The sequence below is a fragment of the Panthera onca genome, chromosome F2 (genome assembly GCF_046562875.1).
Source record: "Panthera onca isolate mPanOnc1 chromosome F2, mPanOnc1 haplotype 2, whole genome shotgun sequence".
Taxonomy (NCBI): Eukaryota; Metazoa; Chordata; class Mammalia; order Carnivora; family Felidae; genus Panthera; species Panthera onca.
In genome coordinates this window covers 55,936,369-55,961,963 of record NC_138356.1, presented here as the reverse complement: position 1 = coordinate 55,961,963, position 25,595 = coordinate 55,936,369, and the positions used below count along the sequence as shown (strand labels likewise).

The 25,595-nt window shown below is 36.7% G+C and overlaps 1 protein-coding gene across 1 annotated transcript in view; it reads left to right on the top strand.

Moving 5' to 3' along the window:
* The window catches only part of LOC144615073 (uncharacterized), a 430,524-nt gene that overhangs the window by 80,309 nt on the left and 324,620 nt on the right, over positions 1–25,595 (top strand). Inside the window, exon 2 of the mRNA XM_078441574.2 lies at positions 7,557–7,641. The gene's annotated coding sequence lies outside the window, so the exon portion shown is untranslated. The remainder of the gene's footprint in view (positions 1–7,556; positions 7,642–25,595) is intronic.

Below are 25,595 nucleotides of genomic sequence, written 5' to 3'. Positions count from 1 at the left end.
TTATCCATATTGATATTGAGTGTACCATTCATTCTAGATATCCTCAATCTTTATTAGCACTGGCGTTCATTTCTTCCCTGATGGGATTTTTCTAAAACTTTATCTCAAAAAAGGCAGAGAAAGAGAATGAAGGATTGAAAACACTTGCAGGGACTGGACAAGAAACCTGTTCCCCGAAACCACTGATGGGGAAAAAGTAGAAAGTTTCAATATCACCAGTTTTTTATAAACAGTGACACAGAGAGTCTGAAATTTGGGAGCTCAGTGTCTGGTGGTGCCTTGGTGAAGAACCAGGGTAAATCCCTGGAACAGGCAGAAAGGTCTGAGGGGTCTGTGTGCCACAAGGGGAAAAGCAGTCCCCCTGCTTTGAGTGGTTTTGGTATAGGCAAAGAGCCTCTCCATGGACAAAAGTACAGCCCCAGAGAGCTGCCAGGTTTACTGAGACAGGAACAAAGATGCTGGCTGAGAGCAGAAAAACCTGGCATCAGTGGTGTGTTGCCATTTACCATACGTTGAGCCTTTGCTGCTGCATGGTCGGGTGAATGTTTCCTGGGACAAGTTGATATCCAGCCATTGCTCAGTGAGACCCTCCCCCAGAGGAACAGTGCAGGTCCGAACTGTGGGGGTCTCTGAAGTGTGGGGTTTTGAAACACAGCCCCATCTGAGCTAACACTCTGGAAGGAGACACCACTTGGCAGGCAGACATCTTGGACTCAGACAGGATAAAGGAAGGGAACTGATGGAAGCCTGAGAAAAAGGAGGAGTGATTGACTGCATGTCTGTGAGGGTGCCACATTCCCACTCCAGAGACTAGAGAGTGTGGTGAAGCAGTTTTCACCTCTAGCCCACCCACACTGATCTACCCCAGTGAGTTAAGCAGAGCCACCAAGTAGAGAACCAAGCCTTTACAACAAGCCCCACCCAATGGCACCCTCCAGGCACATCCCCCAGAAGACCAGCACAAATCCTTTCCACCCACTTATTCTATGGATCATATTGTGCTGCATAGTTTCAGTTCTAGGGGAAATTGGATCTAGCTTCATTTGGTTTTCTGTTTGTTGCTTGCTTATTTTCTTCACTTCTCTTTTGGTTTATGTTGTTTTTATTTTCTTTCTTTCTTTTCCTTTTCTTTCTTGGATACAGAAAGGACAATTTTTTTTCAATTTTATTATTTAAATTTATTTTAATTTTTAATTTCTTTTTTTAAACTTATTTCTCCTTTTTTCTATCAAGCTCCTCTTAATAAGCACACTGAAACACACCTAGGAGAGAAAGAGAATGGAAGAGAAAAAAGCTACCTCTTTTCATTTGTTTTGTTTTGTTTTTAATTTTTTTTCATGTTATTTTATTAATTTCTTTCTTTCTCCAAAAGACAAGATTGAGAAATTCACCCCAAAAGGAAGAACAGGAAGAAACGACTGTCAGTGATTTAATCAACACAGATATGTCAACACTAGAATTTAAAACCATTTAAAACCACTAGCTGTGGATTGAACAAAAGCATAGAAGACACCAGACAGTCCCTTTCTACAGAGATAAGAGAACTAAAATCTAGTCAGCCCAAAATTTAAAAAGCCATAACCTAGATGCAATCTCGAATAGATGCCATTATGGTGAGGATGGGTGAAGCTTGATACAGAAGATAAAATAATGGAAAATAATGAAGCTGAAAAAAAAAAGAAGGAAACAAAGGCAAAATATCATGGTACAAGACTTAGAGAACTCAGTGACTTATTAAATAGGAATATCTTATATCATAGGAGTCCCAGATCTGAAGAGAGAGAAAAAAGGACAGAAGGTTTATGTGAGCAAATTATAACTAAAAACATCCCTTATCTGGGGTAGGACACAAACATCAAAATTCAAAAAGCACAGAGAACTCCCACTAATGTCAACAAACACCTACCATCACCAAGGCATATCATAGTCAAATTCACAAAATACATGGACAAGGAAATAATCATGCAAGGAGAAAGGGGGGAGAAAAGTCCTTAACCTACAGGGGAAGACAGATCAGGCTCCCGGTAGATCTGTCCTCAGAGATGTGCCAGGCCACAAAGGAGTGGCAGCATATATTCAACTTTCTAAGTGGAAAAAATATGCAGCCAAAAATTCTTTATCCAGCAAGCTGGTCATTCAGAATAGAAGGCAGGATAAAGAGTTTCCCAGACAAACAAAAATTAAAGGAGTTTGTGACCACTAAACCAGCCCTGCAAAAAATTTTAAGGGTGATTATTTGAGTGGAGGAAAAAACAAAACAGAACAAAAGACCAAAAGCAGCAAAGACTAGAAAGGACCAGACAACATCACCAGAAACATCAATTCTATAGGCAACACAATGGCACTAAATTCACAGCTTTCAATAATTACTCTGAATGTAAATGGACTAATTGCTCCAATCAAAAGACAAAGGGTATCAGAATGGATAGAAAAACAAGATCCACCTATCTGCTTCCTAGAAGAGACTCATTTGAAACCTAAAGACACCTGCAGATTACAAGTGAGGAAATGGAGAATCATCTGTCATGCTAATGGGTATCAAAAGAAAGCTGGAGTATCCATACTTACATCAGACAAACTAGATAAAGGGTCTATCCATCAAGATCTAACGATTGTAAATATTTATGCCACCAACTTGAGAGCACCTAAATGTATAAATTAGTCACAAACATAAATAAACTCGTTGATGCTATTACAATAATAGTAAAGGACTTTAACACCCCACTTACAACAATAGATCATCTAAGCAGAAAATCAATGAGAAAATAATGCCTTTGAAAGACATACTGAACCAGATGGACTTAACAGATATATTTGTAACATTTTCATCCTAAAGCAGAATACACATTCTTCTCAAGTGCACATGGAACATTCTCCAGAATAGATCACATACTGGCTCACAAATCAGCCCTTAATAAGTACAAAAAAGATCAAGATCATACCATGCATATTGTCCGACCACAATGCTATGAAACTTGAAATCAACCACAAGAAAAAAGGAAAGACCATGAATACTTGAAGATTAAAGAACACCCAACTAAAAAATGAATGGGTTAACCAAGAAATTAAAGGGGAAATAAAAATGTCCATGGAAGCCAATGAAAATGAAAACAACAAAACCTCTGGGATGCAGAGAAAGTAGTCATAAGAGGGAAGTATATAGCAATCTAGGCCTTCCTAAAGAAGGAAGAAATGTTTCAAATGCACGACCTGACCTTACACCTGAAGGAGCTGGACAAATAACAGTAAATGAAGCCCCAAACCCGCAGAAAGGAAATTATAAAGATCAGAGCAGAAATCAATGATACTGAAATTGGAAAAACAAAAAACAAACAAACAAAAAAAACAGTAGAAGACATCAACAAAACTAGGAGCTGATTTTTTTTTTTAAAAAATTAACAAAACTGATAAACCTCAGACTTATCAAAAAGAAAAAGGAAAGGACCCAAATAAATAAACTCAATAATGAAAGAGGAGGGGTCATGACCAACACAACAGAATACAACTAATATTAAAATAATATTATGAGCGGTTATGGGCCACAAACCTGGGCAATCTGGAATAAATTGATAAATTATAAGAAACATATACTCTACCAAAACAGAAACAGAAAGAAGTAGAAAGTTTGAACAGGATCATAAATAGCAAAGACATTGAATCAGTAATTGAAAATCTGCCAAAAAACAAGAGTCCGGGGCCAGATGGCTTTCCCAGGAAATTCTACCAAACATTTAAAGAAGAGTTAATACCTATTCTATTAAAATTGTTTCAAGCATAAAAATGGAAAGACAACTTTCCAAACAGTCTAGGAGTTGAGCATTACCTTGATTCCAAAACCAGACCAAGACCCCACTAAAAAGGAAAATTACAGATCAATTTACCTGATGAACAAGGATGTAAAAATTCTCAATAAGATACTAGCAAATCGAATCTAACAATACATTGAAAGAACTATTCACCATGATCAAGTGAGATTTGTTGCTGAGTTGCAGAGGTGGTTCAATGTCCACAAATCAATGTGATACACCACATTAATAAAAGAAAGGATAAGAACCACACGATCCTCTCAATAGATGCAGAAAAAGCATTTGAAAAAAAAATACAGCATCCTTTTTTGATAAAAACCTTCAAGAAAGTAGGTATAGAAGGAACATGCCTCAGCATAATAAAGGCCATATATTAGAGACTCACAGCTAATATCATCATCAGTTGGGAAAAGATGAGAGCTTTCCCCCTAAGGTCAGGAACATGACAGGGATGTCCACTCTCACCACTGTTGTTCGACTTAGTACTGGAAGTCCTAGCCTCAGGAGTCAGACAACAAAAAGAAACAAAAGGCATAAAAATTGGCAAGGAAGAAGTCAAACTTTCACTCTTTGCAGACAACCTGATAGTCTAGGTAGAAAACCCAAAAGACTCAACCAAAAAACTGCTAGAACTGATACATGAATTCAGCAAAGTCATGGGATATAAAATCAACATACAGAAATCAGTTGCATTTCTATACACCATTAATGAAGCAGCAGAAAGAGAAATCAAGGAATGAATCCCATTTACAATTGCACCAAAAACCATAAGATAACTAGGTATAAAGGTAACCAAAGAGGTTAAAGATCTATTTGCTGAAAACTATAGAATACTTATGAAAGAAACTGAAGAAGACACACAAAAACAATGGAAAAACATTGAGTGCTTATGAATTGGAAGAACAAACATTACTAAAATGTGTATACAACCAAAAGCAATCTACACATTTAATGCACTCCCTATCAAAACAAAACAGACATGTTTCACAAAGCTAGAACAAACAATTCTAAAATATGTATGGAACAAAAAAGACCCTGAACAGCCAAAGCAATCCCAAAAAAGAAAACCAAAGCTAGAGGCATCATAATTCCAGACTTAAAGCTGAATTACAAAGCTGTAATCATCAAGACAGTATGGTGCTGGCACAAATAGAGGCACAGAAATCAATGGAACAGAATAGAGAACCCAGAAATAGACCTACAAATGTATGGCCAAGTAATCTTCGACAAAGCAGGAAAGAATATCTAGTGGAAAAAAAGATTCTTCAGCAAATGGCATTGGAAAAACTGGACAGCAACGTGAAGAAGAATGAAACTAGATCACTTTGTTACACCATACACAAAAGTAAATTCAAAATGAATGAAAGACCTAAATGTGAGACAGAAAACCAACAAAATCCTACAGAAGAAAACAGGCAGCAACCTCTTTGACCTTGGCCACAGTAACTTCTTACCAGACATGTCTTCAGAGGCAAGGGAAACAAAAGCAAAAAGGAACTATTGGGACATCATCAAGGTAAAGAGCTTCTGCACTGCAAAGGAAACAAACAACAAAACTAAAAGGCAACCAACAGACTAGGAGAAGATATTTGCAAATGACATATAAGATAAAGGGCTGGTATCCAAAATCTGTAAAGAATTTATCAAACTCAACACCCAAAAAACAATCCAGTGAAGAAATGGGCAGAAGACATGAATAGACACTTTTCCAGAGAAGACATCCAGATGGCTTATAGACACATGAAAAGATGCTCAACATCAGTCATCATCAGGGAAATACAAATCAAAACCACAATAAGATACCACCTCACACCTGTCAGAATGGCTAAAATTAACAACTCAGGAAACAACAGATGTTGGCAAGGATGTAGAGAAAAGGGAAAACTTTTGCACAGTTGGTGGAAATGCAAACAGGTGCAGCCACTCTGGAAAACAGTATGGAGATTTCTCAAAAAATTAAAAACAACTACTCTACAACCCAGAAATTACACTAATAGGTATTTATCCAAAGGATACAAAAATGCTGACATGATGGGGCACATGCATCCCAATGTTTATAGCAGCACTATCAACAATAGCCAAATTATGGAAAGAGCCCAAATGTCCATCAACTAATCAATGAATGAAGAAGTGGTGTGTGTGTGTGTGTGTGTGTGTGTGCGCACACACACACACACACACACACACAATGGAATATTAATGAGTGACCAAAAAGAATGACATCTTGCCATTTGCAAGATAGAACATGGATGGAACTACAATGTATTATGCTAAGCAAAATAAGTGAGAGAAAGACAACTATCATATGATTTTACTCATATGTGGAATTTAAGAAACAAACAGATGAACGTAAGGGAAAGGTAAGGAAAAATAAAAGAAAATAAAAACAGAGAAGCAGGCAAACAGTAAGAGACTCATAAATACAGAAAACAAACTGTATTCCTCCAGGATTGCTAGAGGTAGGGGAGACAGGCTCAATGTATGTGATGGGCAGTAAGGAGGGCATTTGTTGGGATGAGCACATGGGTGTTATTTGTAAGTGATGAATCACTAAATTCTACTTCTGAAACTAATACTACGCTATATGTAACTAACTTGAATTTAAATAAATAAAAAAGCTTATGAAATGTCTATTAAAGGATATGTCATGAATCTTAGCACCCATAGTCCTCACGATGTGTTATATCTGCATCTATATTATCTTATGTCTATCTCTGTCTCTATCTCTATCATCTATAGCTACATTATGTATCTTCTCTAGCTAATATATAAATATATAATACATATATATATATTAGGAACGGTATGTATTTATATTATAAACATATAAATATAGATTATAAATATAATAAATATGTGTAAATATATATAATGTAATATATGTTATAAATATATATGCATATATGTTAGGAACAGTTGTCTTGGTTCTTTATCCGTTGCTACAAATTTGGTTCTTAGTTCTGAAAGGCTATTATGTAAAATCCCATATCAGTAAATCAGACCTTACTTAGCTAGGATTGCAATAGTTGTGGGGACAGCAATACTTTGGACAGAGAGGGCAAAATAATTTTTGGAATAGAAAATAACTTCCAGAAGGATGAATTTCTGTCCTTTCCTGGATAGATGTGTTCCAAAATAATTTTGTGGTACTGATGATTGCTTTACTAAAGCATAGCACCACATTGAGTGCACCAAGTTGTTTAGCTGCTTGCATTGTGGGCAGCCAACAGTGGCAAGAGCTAGACCAGCATTAGTCAGACGGACGATATGCAGTGAATTCTGTGTAGTTTCTATTCCTACCACTATGTCCTCTCTGCTTGTAGAACTATGATCTAATTATTGGATTAGCCAAGAATAGAAACTAGCTAATATCTACAGGGAAGTCTTTCTGTCTACCTTTTAGTCGAGTGGTTCTGAATTTATTACAATATGTTGGCATTGAAGTAAGATGTGCATGCTTTCTTTCTTTTTTTCTTAAGTTTATTTATTTGAGAGAGACAGCAAGCAGAGGAGGGGCAGAGAGAGATGTGAGAGAGACCTAAGCAGGCTCTGCACTGTCAGCGCAGAACCCAATACTCAGTCTCAGGAACTGTGAGATCATGACCTGAGCTGAACCCGAGTCAGACGCTTAACCTTCTGAGCCACCTAGGCACCCCGATGTGCATGCTTTCTGCCAATTAAATATGTCCATCTGTATACCTTCTTTTCCAAACATCCTTGTTCCTGATAATCTAATTTTTGTCTTTCCAGCTCCCAACAAACCTGCCATGCCATTTGACACTGCCTTCAAGTCTGTGTATGTCTGTACTTCAAGCAACTTCTCTCTGAATACAAAGTAAGTGACTGTGTTATTTAAAGATTGGTGGGGGAGGTTTTCCCTTTAGCACTCTCCTTCTAGGTTACCCTTAAGTGTAGTTATTGTGAATGTAGTATGTTTTTGCAATTTCAAACATATGGAGCCAATATATCTGTCAGCCAACTCAAGATTTTTTTTTCTCCTTTTCTGGTAGTTCATCTGGGATTTTAAATGAGTAAACAGATATAGGCTGAGAAAGAAATGTTGGTGATCTGAGATAGGTGATTTGGGGAGTCTGGTGTACACATTAACCCAATTTACTTGTGGCCTTTAAACATTCTCAGGACAAAACAGATGCAACATCATTGTATAAGAGACTGTTGCTCAGCCTACTTGACCTTATGAGTGGGTAGTTCATGTTTTATATTCCACAGCCATCAAAATTTGAGGACTTTGTTGCTGGTGCTTTTAATGTCATAACTAAGAATTCATTGCTAAATCACAAAAGGGCAAGCAACAAATCTGGAGGGCTTAATACTCAACTTTTAATCACTATAATACATTGCGTTAATAGAATGAATGATAAAAGCCACATGTTCATTTCAATCAATACAGAAAAAGCATTTGACAGAACCAGCACTGTATCATGATAAACACACCTAATAAACTGGGAATAGAAGGCAACTTTCTCCGCCTGGTAAAAATAGTTTAAGAAAAACTCTCAGCTGGTATCATGCTTAATGTTGAGAAACTGAAAATCTTCCCTCTAAGATCAAGAACAAGACAAACGGGGCACCTGGCTCAGTCAGAAGAGCATGTGACTCTGGATCTCAAGGACATGAGTTTGAATGAACCCCATGTTGGGCATAGAGATTATTTGAAAAAAAGAACAAGACAAAAGTGAAGTAGCTATATTAATTATAGAAAAAGAAGACTTAAGAATTAGGAAGATTACTGAGCCTGGGTGGCTCAGTCAGTTAAGCATCCAACTTCGGCTCAGGTCATGATCTCGCAGTTTCTGAGTTCGAGCCCCTCGTCGGACTCTGTGCTGACAACTCAGAGCCTGGAACCTGCTTCAGATTCTGTGTCTCCCCCTCTCCCTGCCCCTCCCATGCTTATGTTCTGTCTCTCAATAATACATAAATTAAAGAAAAAGAATTAGGAAGATTACTAGGGATAAAGAGCATTGCATAATGTTAAGTTTTAATTCATTAAGGAAGTAAAAAACACCCTAAACCTTTATTCTTTTCACAAGAGAGTATCAAAATACATGAGATAGAAAGTGATCAAATAGTGAGACAAAATAATCAAATACACTATTATGGTGAATCATTTTGTTATTATAGTACTTTGAGAGTTTACTGAGTACCTTATATCACTCTAAAGAAGTAATATCACAATATTATCCTTAATTCATTAAAACAGTCCTATGAGTTACATATTATTGATATATTCACTTTACAGGTAAAGAGTCAGTGAAAGCTTAAGTAATATGTCCCTATCAAGTAGCTAGCAAGCCAGGCAAGTTGTGTTAGCATCAGACTGCTATGGAAGAAATTAGTTAGATAATTCCTTTGGTAAAAATAATGCAACTAAAAGACTGCCTGTCCTGAATCAGTAGCTCTATAGTTATAGAGAGGGCTTATTCAATAAATGTATAGGAAATAAAAGTAACTTGACAAGGAAGTGTTACACATATGTTAAATCTAAACACATCCCTCATGTTTTGAACATGAACAAATTTTGGAACATGGCTTGAGGTCTTTTATGTAATTCATGAAAAAGTGTTTGCTTAGCATGTGTGCATATGGGGATTCTTTCAGTTGTGGCAGGTTGACTGTTAAAGGCTCTGGCAGCATGTATAAATGTTGAGCAGGTGATGGAAACACAGAGCTAAAGTGCATGGTCTGCATTGGAAATAATGTTTTGAATTTTCCCCACCTGTTACTAAATTTATGGAAGAAATTACTTTTTTCAGAAGAGAAAAATAAAATAAAAACAGAGGGCTATGGTCATCATCTTGTAGGAAAACAACACTTAACAAGGGAAGTAAGGCATGTGTAAATAGTATGGCCAAAGAAAACGGGGATGGCCTGTAAGATTGAGAATAAGCAGGCATGGAAAGACAGACTTTGAGGATGGGGCAAAAGGGCACCTACATTCAAAGCTGCAGAGATAGAGAATGCAAGAACAGAAAATTATTGTTAGCTTGGCCTTTAACACTCCCAATTGTCCAGAGTTAAGGAGAGAATGCAGACAAAGTCCTATGAGAAAGTTTAAACAATGTAAGCTACTCTTTTGAGAAAACAGAGTGTAAAAGGAAAGAGAAAATTCAGTAGCTGAAAGGAGGCACAGATTAGAGCAACTTCAGCCTATTTAATTTATAATGGAAGGTTTGTGATTGTTATATAACTTGTTCTATGTCCCCCTGTCTTAATTTATGTAAACACTATCAACATGGGGAGGGAAAACTTCATATTCAGTACAATACTGGCGGTATGAAAAGACTACAAATTAGCCACAGCTGAATGTTAAAGAAATATTTAACTCAGCTGACCTTTGAGAAAGAAACAAAGGAATCGTACCCTTTTTTTTTTTTTTATCCCTGCCAAGTGGAATGCTGGAGCTTTTATGATACTTATGAGTCTCTTCTACCAGAAACAATGACACTGCTTAAATGACTGAATCTATTGAATGAATTCTTCAGGCTTTCTTATGTAGGCATATTAAGGGAAAGCATGTAAAATTGCATTATAGTAATACAGAATTGTAATCTTTGTAGAGCCACAAAACAAAAGAAGATGTTTATATTACAAATTGGTTGCACCTCTTTGAGCCTTGAGAACTGGTTTAAAGTGCCTTATTTACAAACATTTCAAATTTGTATTCTTAATCTTTTAGGAATTCAGTGACTAGAAAAGTCATTAAAATCATTATATTTAGCTTCTAATGTTTGCTGTCACATTACAGTTTGTACTTTCTAAACATACCAACATGAATTATTTATGCTCGCATATTGATATCATAGCTTTAAATAATATTTTCTTCTGAAGGTATTGTTAAATATATCTGTGCATATATTTATGCTAGACACAGAACATACTAAAGTGTCCAGTAAGAGTAATTTAAATGTTTTTCTCTATTAAGAAAAACTTCCTATGTTTCTGAGTATTTATCTAGAAGAATTGAAAGCAGGATCTCAGAGTTACTAGCATCGCCATGTTCATTTCAGTACTGTTCACAATACCCAAGATGTAGAAATTACCTAAATGTCCATCAATAGATGAATGGATTAAACATGTAGTATGTATATAAAATGGAATAATATTCGGCCTTAAAAAGGAAGGAAGTTTTGCCATATATGACAATATGCGTGAACCTTGAGGACATTGTGCTATATGAGATAAGCCAGTCACAGATGGACAAACATTGCATGATTCCATTTATATGAGGTACCTAAAATAGTCATATTTATAGAGACAGAGAGTAGAATGGTGGTTGCCGGGAGCTGGGGAGAGGGAAAAATGATAGTTGCTAATCAATCAGCAGGTATAAAATTTCCATTGTGCGAGATGAGTAAGTTCTAGACATATGCTGTACAACACTGTGCTTACAGATAACAATACTATATTGAATTCTTCAAAATCTCTTAAAATGGTGATCTTTTGTTAAGTGTTCACAATACAATAAAAATTTTAAGGGACACCTGGGTGGCTCAGTCGGTTAAGCATCTGACTCTTGATTTCAGCTTGGGTCATGATCTCAGGGTTCCTGGGGTTGAGCCCTGTTTGGCCTCTGGGCTGAAAGTGCAGAGTCTACTTGGGATTCTCTCTCTCTCCCATCTCTCTCTGCCCCTCCCCTACTCACTCTCTTTCTCTCTCTCAAAAATAAACTTAAAAAAATTTTTAAATAGAAAGTTCCAGGGATATAATGAAAATATTTCAAAACCCAATTTCCATTTCCAACAGAATATCTCCTTATCATAGGCAAATTAATTTCAACCTTGCCCAAGATAGTCATTTGGTCTCCAACAGAATCACTAACCCATCTTCTCTATTTTACCATACCTTACATACCATCTTACTTTAAATAAGTAAGATTATTACTTTATTGCCCTACACATCACATAGGCATTTGGTTATGTGTCATGTTAACTAAATAACCCTTAGAAGATCCCAGGTGTGGCACTTCTAATATCGTCATTTCCTGTCATTTTCTCTCAGCACTTTCATAATTTTCTGCACATAATTAATTCCCCAGTAATCTTGGTAAGAAAAGAAAAGCAAGGAAAGGAAAAGAAAAGAAAAGAAAAGAGAAAAAAAAAAAAAAAAAAAAAGAAAATCCTAATGCTATATTTGTTGTTTATGATACCATCTTGTTTTCAAATGTTCCAGTTCCTAGAAACTTGATCATTAAGGTGTATTATTATTAGGTAGTTAATAAATATATTCTATTTGTCTTTTTTCCCATAACATCCAAATGTTTTTTTCCCACTATTGGTACTAACAGTGAGATATGGATATTAATAAGTATATTGATTTTAATATGAGTAAATTTATTATATGTTAAATTATGAGATTTTAGGAGAATAAGAACTATAAAATCAGCATTCTCTTCCAGTGAATTAAAAAATAATTATCAAACAAAATATAATCACCATGGCATATATTTTTCATTATTGTTGAATCCAATTAATGGTATCTCTTAATTTACAAATTTCCTTTGATGTAATTTGATTTAACAGATACCAATTATCTGTTTATTTGTCAAACATTTATTATGTGTAAAATAAAGTGCCAGTTACTGTGGAAAACAAAATCAATTCAAGTAAAGATGTTTTCCTCTGCCTAGTAAAGAACAGAATATTTTTACATAAGTAAGTTTTAAAGAATGCATAATTCACTAAGGAGATGTTCAGAATACAGTCAATGAAGAGCCAGAGGAATATATAACTTTATCTCCCCAAAAGAGCTCTTGACAGTGTAGGCAGTGAACTCCACATTGCTAAATCCCTAGCCAATTCCTATTTCTCTTCATCATAAACTCAACAGTAGCATCTGGTATCTTCAAGAACTTCTGTGCCACTTTACTGTCTTCATTCTCCTTCTAATATTCTGGCAGCTCCTTCTCAATCTCCTTTGCTGTTTTGTCTTCATCTTCACAAACTCTGCATTATAATTTCCTAAGCCTTGTCCTACAATGCCTTTTCCACTGCATCTATTGTCTTTAAGACTATGCACGTGTTGAGCATTTCCAAAGTTATAACTCTAGGCAGAACATCTTGCCTGAACTCTAGTTCTGTGTATTCAACTACCTTCTACTTATTTCTACATATGTATCTACAGGCATCTCATATTTAGCATGTACAGAACTGCTCTCATGATTTTATCCAGCTCCCCAAAATGGTTCCTCTTTCAGTATTTCAAATCATATTAGTAAATGCTAATTCCCTTCCTCTAGGTGCTCAGAACCACAACTTCAGGAGCATCTTTGATCTTGCTTGCTCTTTGTTCCCAACCATATTCGATCTGGTTGGCATTCATTCAAAATATGTTTAAAAAAATTATCCTGTCCTTTCACCATGTTTATTGTTATGCCTTAATCTAAGCTACCATCAGTTCTCAATGAAATTACTGCAATGACTTTTTTTATGAAAATAAAACAAAATATTAGCCAGTGAATGAGATAAAAAAAATAAACTAAATGTGTAAATTTGAAAGAAAAACAATAAATAAAATAGTTTTCATTTTAATTGATATGTCCATGTTGTATTCAATCTTAAGGAATTTGCTAAACTTCTTTTCTTCCCAAACTAAAACAAAAACCTAGAGCTAGTAAGTAAAGTCAGTAGGGTTACAGCATATGCTGTTAATGTGCATAAGCAATCGCATGTTTGTATTCTTTTTTTTTTTTTTTTTTTTTTTTTAGGACTTTTCATTTTTTTATTTTTTTATTTTTTTTATTTTTTAATATATGAAATTTACTGTCAAATTGGTTTCCATACAACACCCAGTGCTCATCCCAAAAGGTGCCCTCCTCAATACCCATCACCCACCCTGCCCTCCCTCCCACCCTGCCCTCCCTCCCACCCCCCATCAACCCTCAGTTTGTTCTCAGTTTTTAACAGTCTCTAATGCTTTGGCTCTCTCCCACTCTAACCTCTTTTTTTTTTTTTTTTTTTTTTTTTCCTTCCCCTCCCCCATGGGTTTCTGTTATGTTTCTCAGGATCCACATAAGAGTGAAACCATATGGTATCTGTCTTTCTCTGTATGGCTTATTTCACTTAGCATCACACTCTCCAGTTCCATCCATGTTGCTACAAAAGGTCATATTTCATTTTTTCTCATTGCCACGTAGTATTCCATTGTGTATATAAACCACAATTTCTTTATCCATTCATCAGTTGATGGACATTTAGGCTCTTTCCATAATTTGGCTATTGTTGAGAGTGCCGCTATAAACATTGGGGTACAGGTGCCCCTATGCATCAGTACTCCTGTATCCCTTGGATAAATTCCTAGCAGTGCTATTGCTGGGTCATAGGGTAGGTCTATTTTTAATTTTCTGAGGAACCTCCACACTGCTTTCCAGAGCGGCTGCACCAATTTGCATTCCCACCAACAGTGCAAGAGGGTTCCTGTTTCTCCACATCCTCTCCAGCATCTATAGTCTCCTGATTTCTTCATTTTGGCCACTCTGACTGGCGTGAGGTGGTATCTGAGTGTGGTTTTGATTTGTATTTCCCTGATAAGGAGCGACGTTGAACATCTTTTCATGTGCCTGTTGGCCATCCGGATGTCTTCTTTAGAGAAGTGTCTATTCATGTTTTCTGCCCATTTCTTCACTGGGTTATTTGTTTTTCGGGTGTGGAGTTTGATGAGCTCTTTATAGATTTTGGATACTAGCCCTTTGTCCGATGTGTCATTTGCAAATATCTTTTCCCATTCCGTTGGTTGCCTTTTAGTTTTGTTGGTTGTTTCCTTTGCTGTGCAGAAGCTTTTTATCTTCATAAGGTCCCAGTAATTCACTTTTGCTTTTAATTCCCTTGCCTTTGGGGATGTGCCGAGTAAGAGATTGCTACGGCTGAGGTCAGAGAGGTCTTTTCCTGCTTTCTCCTCTAAGGTTTTGATGGTTTCCTGTCTCACATTCAGGTCCTTTATCCATTTTGAGTTTATTTTTGTGAATGGTGTGAGAAAGTGGTCTAGTTTCAACCTTCTGCATGTTGCTGTCCAGTTCTCCCAGCACCATTTGTTAAAGAGACTGTCTTTTTTCCATTGGATGTTCTTTCCTGCTTTGTCAAAGATGAGTTGGCCATACGTTTGTGGGTCTAGTTCTGGGGTTTCTATTCTATTCCATTGGTCTATGTGTCTGTTTTTATGCCAATACCATGCTGTCTTGATGATGACAGCTTTGTAGTAGAGGCTAAAGTCTGGGATTGTGATGCCTCCTGCTTTGGTCTTCTTCTTCAAAATTACTTTGGCTATTCGGGGCCTTTTGTGGTTCCATATGAATTTTAGGATTGCTTGTTCTAGTTTCGAGAAGAATGCTGGTGCAATTTTGATTGGGATTGCATTGAATGTGTAGATAGCTTTGGGTAGTATTGACATTTTGACAATATTTATTCTTCCAATCCATGAGCAGGGAATGTCTTTCCATTTCTTTATATCTTCTTCAATTACCTGCATAAGCTTTCTATAGTTTTCAGCATACAGATCTTTTACATCTTTGGTTAGATTTATTCCTAGGTATTTGATGCTTCTTGGTGCAATTGTGAATGGGATCAGTTTCTTCATTTGTCTTTCTGTTGCTTCATTGTTAGTGTATAAGAATGCAACTGATTTCTGCACATTGATTTTGTATCCTGCAACTTTGCTGAATTCATGGATCAGTTCTAGCAGACTTTTGGTGGAGTCTATCGGATTTTCCATGTATAATATCATGTCATCTGCAAAAAGCGAAAGCTTGACTTCATCTTTGCCAATTTTGATGCCTTTGATTTCCTTTTGTTGTCTGATTGCTGATGCTAGAACTTCCAGCACTATATTAAACAGCAGCGGTGACAGTGGGCATCCCTGTCGTGTTCCTGATCTCAGGGAAAAAGCTCTCAGTTTTTCCCCGTTGAGGATGATGTTAGCTGTGGGCTTTTCATAAATGGCCTTTATGATCTTTAAGTATGTTCCTTCTATCCCGACTTTCTCAAGGGTTTTTATTAAGAAAGGGTGCTGGATTTTGTCAAAGGCCTTTTCTGCATCGATTGACAGGATCATATGGTTCTTCTCTTTTTTTTTGTTAATGTGATGTATCACGTTGATCGATTTGCGAATGTTGAACCAGCCCTGCATCCCAGGAATGAATCCCACTTGATCATGGTGAATAATTCTTTTTATATGCTGTTGAATTCGATTTGCTAGTATCTTATTAAGAATTTTTGCATCCATATTCATCAGGGATATTGGCCTGTAGTTCTCTTTTTTTACTGGGTCTCTGTCTGGTTTAGGAATCAAAGTAATACTGGCTTCATAGAATGAGTCTGGAAGTTTTCCTTCCCTTTCTATTTCTTGGAATAGCTTGAGAAGGATAGGTATTATCTCTGCTTTAAATGTCTGGTAGAACTCCCCTGGGAAGCCATCTGGTCCTGGACTCTTATTTGTTGGGAGATTTTTGATAACCGATTCAATTTCTTCGCTGGTTATGGGTCTGTTCAAGCTTTCTATTTCCTCCTGATTGAGTTTTGGAAGAGTGTGGGTGTTTAGAAATTTGTCCATTTCTTCCAGGTTGTCCAATTTGCTGGCATATAATTTTTCATAGTATTCCCTGATAATTGTTTGTATCTCTGAGGGATTGGTTGTAATCATTCCATTTTCATTCATGATTTTATCTATTTGGGTCATCTCCCTTTTCTTTTTGAGAAGCCTGGCTAGAGGTTTGTCAATTTTGTTTATTTTTTCAAAAAACCAACTCTTGGTTTCGTTGATCTGCTCTACAGTTTTTTTAGATTCTATATTGTTTATTTCTGCTCTGATCTTTATTATTTCTCTTCTTCTGCTGGGTTTAGGTGCCTTTGCTGTTCTGCTTCGATTTCCTTTAGGTGTGCTGTTAGATTTTGTATTTGGGATTTTTCTTGTTTCTTGAGATAGGCCTGGATTGCAATGTATTTTCCTCTCAGGACTGCCTTCGCTGCATCCCAAAGCGTTTGGATTGTTGTATTTTCATTTTCGTTTGTTTCCATATATGTTTTAATTTCTTCTCTAATTGCCTGGTTGACCCACTCATTCGTTAGTAGGGTGTTCTTTAACCTCCATGCTTTTGGAGGTTTTCCAGACTTTTTCCTGTGGTTGATTTCAAGCTTCATAGCATTGTGGTCTGAAAGTATGCATGGTATAATTTCAATTCTTGTAAACTTATGAAGGGCTGTTTTGTGACCCAGTATATGATCTATCTTGGAGAATGTTCCATGTGCACTCGAGAAGAAAGTATATTCTGTTGCTTTGGGATGCAGAGTTCTAAATAGATCTGTCAAGCCCATCTGATCCAATGTATCATTCAGGGCCCTTGTTTCTTTATGGACTGTGTGTCTAGATGATCTATCCATTTCTGTAAGTGGGGTGTTAAAGTCCCCTGCAATGACCACATTCTTATCAATAAGGTTGCTTATGTTTATGAGTAATTGTTTTATATATCTGGGGGCTCGGGTATTTGGCGCATAGACATTTATAATAGTTAGCTCTTCCTGGTGGATAGACCCTGTGATTATTATATAATGTCCTTCTTCATCTCTTGTTACAGCCTTTGATTTAAAGTCTAGTTTGTCTGATATAAGTATGGCTACTCCAGCTTTCTTTTGGCTTCCAGGAGCATGATAAATAGTTCTCCATCCCCTCACTCTCAATCTAAAGGTGTCCTCAGATCTAAAATGAGTCTCTTGTAGACAGCAAATAGATGGGTCTTGTTTTTTTATCCATTCTGATACCCTATGTCTTTTAGTTGGCGCATTTAATCCATTTACATTCAGTGTTATTATAGAAAGATATGGGTTTAGAGTCATTGTGATGTCTGTATGTTTTATGCTTGTAGTGATGTCTCTGGTACTTTGTCTCACAGGATCCCCCTTAGGATCTCTTGTAGGGCTGGTTTCGTGGTGACAAATTCCTTCAGTTTTTGTTTGTTTGGGAAGACCTTTATCTCTCCTTCTATTCTAAATGACAGACTTGCTGGATAAAGGATTCTCGGCTGCATATTTTTTCTGTTTAGCACACTGTAGATATCGTGCCAAGCCTTTCTGGCCTGCCAAGTTTCAAAGGAGAGATCAGTCACGAATCTTATAGGTCTCCCTTTATATGTGAGGGCACGTTTATCCCTTGCTGCTTTCAGAATTTTCTCTTTATCCTTGTATTTTGCCAGTTTCACTATGATATGTCGTGCAGAAGATCGATTCAAGTTACGTCTGAAGGGAGTTCTCTGTGCCTCTTGGATTTCAATGCCTTTTTCCTTCCCCAGTTCAGGGAAGTTCTCAGCTATAATTTGTTCAAGTACCCCTTCAGCACCCTTCCCTCTCTCTTCCTCCTCTGGGATACCAATTATGCGTATATTATTTTTTTTTAGTGTATCACTTAGTTCTCTAATTTTCCCCTCATACTCCTGGATTTTTTTATCTCTCTTTCTTTCAGCTTCCTCTTTCTCCATAACTTTATCTTCTAGTTCACCTATTCTCTCCTCTGCCTCTTCAAGCCGAGCCATCGTGGATTCCATTTTGTTTTGCAATTCGTTTAAAGCGTTTTTCAACTCCTCGTGACTGTTCCTTAGTCCCTCGATCTTTGTGGCAAGAGATTCTCTGCTGTCCTGTATACTGTTTTCAAGCCCAGCGATTAATTTTATGACTATTATTCTAAATTCACTTTCTGTTATATTATTTAAATCCTTTTTGATCAGTTCATTAGCTGTTGTTATTTCCCGGAGATTCTTCTGAGGGGAATTCTTCCGTTTGGTCATTTTGGAGAGTCCCTGGCGTGGTGAGGACCTGCAAGGCACTTCCCCTGTGCTGTGGTGTATAACTGGAGTTAGTGGGCGGGGCCGCAGTCCGACCCGATGTCTGCCCCCAGCCCACTGCTGGGGCCACAGTCAGACTGGTGTGTGCCTTCTCTTCCCCTCTCCTAGGGGCGGGATTCACTGTGGGGTGGCGTGTCCCGTCTGGGCTACTTGCACACTGCCAGGCTTGTGTTGCTGGGGATCTGGCGTATTAGCTGGGGTGGGTAGGCAAGGTGCACGGGGGCTGGAGGGGCAGGCTTAGCTCGCTTCTCCTTAGGTGATCCACTTCAGGAGGAGCCCTGTGGCAGCGGGAGGGAGTCAGATCCGCTGCCGGAGGTTTGGCTCCGCAGAAGCACAGAGTTGGGTGTTTGCGCGGAGCGAGCAAGTTCCCTGGCAGGAACTGGTTCCCTTTGGGATTTTGGCTGGGGGATGGGCGGGGGAGATGGCGCTGGCGCCTTTGTTCCCCGCCAAGCTGAGCTCTGCCGTCCGGGGGCTCAGCAGCTCTCCCTCCCTTTGTCCTCCAGCCTTCCCGCTTTCCGAGCAGAGCTGTTCACTTATGACCTCCCAGACGCTAAGTCGCGCTTGCTGTCGGAACACAGTCTGTCCGGCCCCTCCGCTTTTGCCAGCCAGACTCGGGGGCTCTGCTTGGCCGGCGAGCCGCCCCTCCGCCCCGGCTCCCTCCCGCCAGTCCGTGGAGCGCGCACCGCCTCGCCGCCCTTCCTACCCTCTTCCGTGGGCCTCTAGTCTGCGCTTGACTCCGGAGACTCCCTTCTGCTAATCCTCTGGCGGTTTTCTGGGTTCTTTAGGCAGGTGTAGGTGGAATCTAAGTGATCGGCAGGACGCGCTGTGAGCCCCGCGTCCTCCTACGCCGCCATCTTCCGGAACCCCCCTGTATGAAATAATCTCGCATGTTTGTATTCTTACAAGAAGGAGTCCATCACTTAAAAAAGCAATTCAGTTTGCAGTAATATCAAGAATTATAATATACTTTTAAATAAATTGAAAAATGACATATAGCACTGCAAAGTACATACAACACAATGCTGAGAGATATTGAAGAAGGTGCAAATGTTTGGAGAAATTATACCATGTGCATGGATCAGAGGTCACAATAATTTTAAGGTGGCAATTCTTTCAAATATATGTGGAGATTTAATGCGTTTACTATTAAAATCTTAGCAGACTTTTTTGTAGAAACTGAGAAACTGATTTTCAAATTCAAAGTACTTAGAATAATTGACAACAGTCTTGAAAAGAACTTACAATATCTGGCTTCAAAAACTGCAATGAAAATAAATAATCAAGACATTATGATGCTGGCATTAGGATAGATATATAGAACAAAGGAACATATTAATAGTCCAGAAATAAGACCATGAAAAGATGCTCAACATCATTAATTGTTCGGAAAATGCAAAATAAAGCCACAATCCGATATACCTGCATACCCAATAGAATGGCTAACATTAAAAATAATGACAAAATCAAGTATTATCAAGTATTGGAGAGGATGATTAGAAACTGAAACTCTCATACATTGCTGTTGGGAATGTAAAATAATGCAGACATTACTGCAAACACTGTGGTAAAGCTTATTTCCGTGATAAGAAAAAAAGTTGAAAATCACTTATTTATAAGAAGGATAGTAGGAGAGCAGTGCAGTTACTCTCTTTCCTAAGATATGCTAAATTTTCAACTCTCTATCATACTACAATATATGGACCTTTAACATATTGATATTCCACAGAGCATCACACGATTTTACTGTACCAATAATAGCATATTAATCAGAACTGATTAACCAAAAGTGAACAATTATAATGCATGTCCTAGTAAGTCCCATATCTCAAGGACATGATAATAAACTCTGCAAAAAGAGGCCTTCCCTATTTGTGATATTTCAGGAGTTCAATGATCTAAATCATATTGAAATATTTCTTCTACAGTGGAAAAGAAAATGAACAAGGTATTTCACTTTATACTCTCTTACTACTGAGAAAGACACCTAGTGTTGTCCTTCCCAGTTAAGGCATCTCTTTACACATTCTCTGCAACCTTAGTTTAGCTTTAATTGACATTTATTAACGCTGTTTCTTCTCTCAACCACTGTCCATTTCTTACTAAAAATGGTAATTTAAATAAATACAAAGTTCACCTTTTTTTCCCATATAAGATCACAAAAATCTGAGAAAAAATAAACAGTGTAAATTGTAACCTCTACTCTCCAAATTTCACAATCTCAGAAGTATAAGTCTAAATTGAAACAATTACAGAAATTCAACTAATACCTAGTATAATAGCTAACTTATTACATATAGTTATTATAACATTAGATAGTGTTGTATATAATGTGCTATTACGCTAACTCCTTATTATAATATGCTCATTTACTGGGTTTCTACACTCCACCATATGAATATCATGAATAGAACAATTAGAGCCACATCACGTTAGTAAAGTACATATGCAGTTTAAAAATACATAAATTTCTAAAATAATACTCTTATTGTTCCTTATTATATTTTAAGACATTTTGAAACATAGCTAAAAGTAGAATTTTTTTTAATGTTTATTTATTTGTGTGAGAGAGAGAGAGAGAGAGAGAGAGCATGCACAAGTGGGGGGAGGGGCAGAGAAAGAGAGAGGGGGAAAAAGAGAATCCCAAGCAGGCTTCACACTGTCAGCATGGAGCCTGACATGGAGCTGGAACTCACGAACCTCGTGACCATGACCTGAGCCGAAGTCAGACGCTTAACTAAGTCACCCAGACGCCCCATGTAAAGTATAATTCCATTCCTTTCTATGGGTCTTGCAAAGTCTGGGCTTTTCAAAATCTATGTTCCTCTGGATTTATGCATTTTAGAAATATGTGTCCCTAGAAGACATGAGTCCATGCCAACTTTTCCAGCAGTTGTCAACTTTTACTGAAAGTTTGGGAAAAATACATTTCTTTAATATTAAAAATTCACATATATTATTTAAGGTAATTACATCAATGTTAAAATAAAATATGCAACTTCAAATATATTTTACACTTACTGATATTACCTTGAGCCACAGCTCCAGACCCCAGAGGAACAAGTTCACTCTCCTCATTATACATCTAAAATCAAAGTTTCTGAAGCAAATTTTAGATAAGTCTCTAGTAGGTATAAAAATTCAGTAGTTCATATGCTATTTCTCCTTTTTGGTGGGGGGGGGGGGGAAGTATTATCGTGTGACTCCATAAGCTTATGATGTCTGTTTATTACCTGAACCTATATACCACATCCAATTTTTAAAAAAGTAAATTTCCATAAAGTTAATGCCTGTGAGGGCAGTTTTTGAAGTGCCCCTTTGTGTTCACGCCCATGTGTGATCCCCTCCTCTTGAGTATGGGGATTAGTATGAATCTTCTGAAGACAGAATAGAGCAAAAGTAACGGGAGTATACATACATTTGTTTGTGTCTGTATATGTGTGTGTACAGCAGAGTTAGCATGAACAAATGTTGAGAGGTTGGAGGGTCATGGTTGTAGTAATAAAAGCTGAAAAAGTTATATGCATTTTATACAAAAACCTGGAATGTACAAGCTTCTATTTTCAAAATTTTTCTTTTTGAAATGGTGCATATGTATTACTACATCTCTTAGGTAATTTTCAAACATTTCCCTTTCATTGTTCTATAAATCTTCTCTTGCCAAAGGGATCAATTGGAATTAGAGGTTTATCCCATGGCTAAGATACAAAGCAAAAAGGCAGAGAGTAATCTTACCTTTCAGGCAAATACACTTCAGCAAAAACAGCAGCAGGTGTCTCTCCTTTGTAAGTTTTTCTCCACTTGAATATGGTTCTAGTATTTAAAGGAACAGTGTTTTATGTTTTAACACAGCCCTAATGCAAGCTAACTACCTATCATATGCTGTTACAAAGAAATATTGATCCATCTTCCTGTTGTAGAAAAAGTGGCTATTTCAGACATATTGAGAGATATGTGGATGTCCAGCTTGTTGCCTTTCTAAGGTATTTAAATGGTGGCTTTTGCTATAAAATAGAATAACAATAATGTTTTATTTATTATTTGCTCAGTCATAATTTATCACTGTTGCAGTATTATCAGTTTTCCTTTTTAATATAAAAGCTGTTAAATATATAAAAGCTGTTAAATACCTAGTTATTTAATTGTTCAAAAACAGATTGATAAAGGCATAAGGACACTTTTGCTATCAATTAAATGGTTTGAGAAAGGAATGTTCTTACACAGTGATTGAACAGCAGACTTAGGTTTTCTATTTGAGCTTATATAGGTACATATTAATTTTATTATGAGCCTGTGATAAATGGACATTATAATACTCACTGAATTTACAAACTCTAATTATATAACCCAATAATAAGACTCAGTAAACCCTCTTTTAAATGTATGTTAATATGCTTAAAATCACATACTGTCGTTTAATAATGTCAAAGGTTTAACAAAATACTTTATTAAAATTCACAGCATTAAATGTGTTTTTAGTTATTCAAAGCCTATTTTGATTCTGATGTGAGAAAGTCAAAGTAGTGACAATCGTAGGCAAAATGTATATTAAGCTAAATCTTTACGGATTAGTTTTTTAATGTAATTCCCTGTAATCTAGGCTTTCTTAAAGATTTAGCATGACATATGCCACAACATTACTCTGGATATATTGTTCTAGACTGTGTTCAGGATTTTATTTCTATCATCCCCACCATCAAATTTCACATTCATTCTGAATCTGCTTAGCTGCCCATGATCTCCAGAGCCTATGGATGCTAACTAAATATATTGGAGTATGCATTATTTTAATTCAAAGTGATATACCTCTGCTATGGAAGAATATTTATGTCCCCAGATAATTAATATATTTTCATTAATAACTCAAAATATTAAATAAGTCATTTTTTCTCTAAAAATAGCAGTATCAAAAATTTATTAAGTTCCTTACATCTTACAATTGTTTCACATAAATTATCCCCTTTAATTCTTAGAGAGATTCTTTGAAGTAGGTAGAGACAATAGCATCGTATTTTTATAAATGAGGAAAGTGTGTGCAGAGAGCTTTATTGACTTGCTAAGGTTCATAATCCAGTGAGTAAAAAAATCTAGAATTCACATATGGGTTTTCTGATTGTTTGCCCAGTGTGCTTTTTCACTGCAGCCTGGAATCATTCAGTGAAATAACAGTATGTTGTTAACGTTTAAGATTAAATTGTGCATGAGAAGTAAAAATTAGCAGAAAGGATGAGGCTGACAGTTTGAAAAGTAAGTAAAATATTTCTGATTTCTAATGTAGTGAAGATGGCATACTACAAAAGTGACATTACTAATTGATATAATACCTAATATTTACGTTTATGTATCCTGAGTATGCACTTTGTGTGTTATGGTTCCAAAACTTCCTGAGAATGAAATTTAAACCTAACAGAATATTTCCATGTTTTATAACACTGTTGAAGATACTTTCAGTTTGCTCTCCAAAACCTTTTTCAGTTCCTTTGTCCAACTTCCTTCAATACAAACTGGAAAGCCAAAAGCTCATTTCTCAGGTTTCCTTGCTTTGCAATCCATGAGAAGTGACTGGAAGCTGGTTAGGAATAGTACAGAGAACTTTTAATGCCCTTATAAAAAGAGACAAAGGTAACTGAAGGAGCTCTTCCCAGTTTTTCCATGTTCCTTTCTTGAAGGTGAATGAGGTGGGGTGTCTGGAACTGCAATAGTCACTCTGGCAACTATGGGGAAAATACTAAAAGAATTATGTACATCAGCTTTGATATCACTGAACCATGAAACCAACACAGGCAGTACTATATACTGTTGGACTACTTATTACATTAGAAAAATGAAATCCTGTATCTGTAATAAATTTTGGGTTTTCTATGTCAATTGTACCTCAGTAAAACTAGGGAAAAAAGTTGGATTTTTATTTACTTACCAGAACACGTACTCTTAATTCTTACAACTGTTCTTTGATTTTTCACTTGAAAAGTAGTAAATATAATTACACGCTTTGAAGGAAAATAAATGTCATGTGTGAGCTATTATATCATTATCAAATGTGAACATAAATATCACTGAAATCAATATTTTGGTAAGTGCTTTGCGTGTTCAATTTGAATGGGGCCATACATGTCATCAGATTTCCTCCCCCCTTTTGATTTTGTTGACTGAAGGATCACGCAACTAGCAGATTGACGTCAGCAAACTACTTTGGGTAGTAACTGGGAGAAATTCATGGTATCTCATTATGACCCTGTGGCAAATAGATGCATAGGCAAACTGCATACTTCTCTTTCATAATCATAATGATGGACGTAGAGCAATTACTTGATTATTAGAATATAGCTTGATAATTATAAATATGCCTTATTAAAATATACATAGGGACTTACTTTTAGAAGAACAAAAATGATGTAGAAATTCAATATATTTCATGAATGTTTTTTCTACTTTTCAAAAGATCTCCTTCCCTGGGCAATAGCTGATACTCTATGACTTGGTTTCAATTACTTGCTTTATACTTGGAGACTCAAATAGGTAGATTTGTATTCCGAATCATATACCTAACCACTTGGTACATGTCTTCCAACTGAACTTCCCTCAGAGCCTGCTTTATAATCATGTCTCACAAAATTCTTTCTCCTGCTCTCTCTACCACCTTATAAGGCACTTTACCTTATAAGTGCCTCCACACTAGTCACCGTTTAACCCAGCTCCAGTCATTTTCATTATATTTCCAAAGTGTGTCTTAACACCCTAATCTTTCACTTGTTCCCACTGATATTTTAGTCCATTATCCTACCTGGACCACTAAAATAGTAGCAGCAGAATAAATTTCCCTACTTGCATTTTATATACTTGCATTTTATCTTTCCATTTTATATACTGCCTTCTCCTGTCTCCTTAATGATTCTTTTTTTTTTTTTCCTTTTAGTTAAAAACATTTTAGTAGCTTTCTTTGGCAAGCA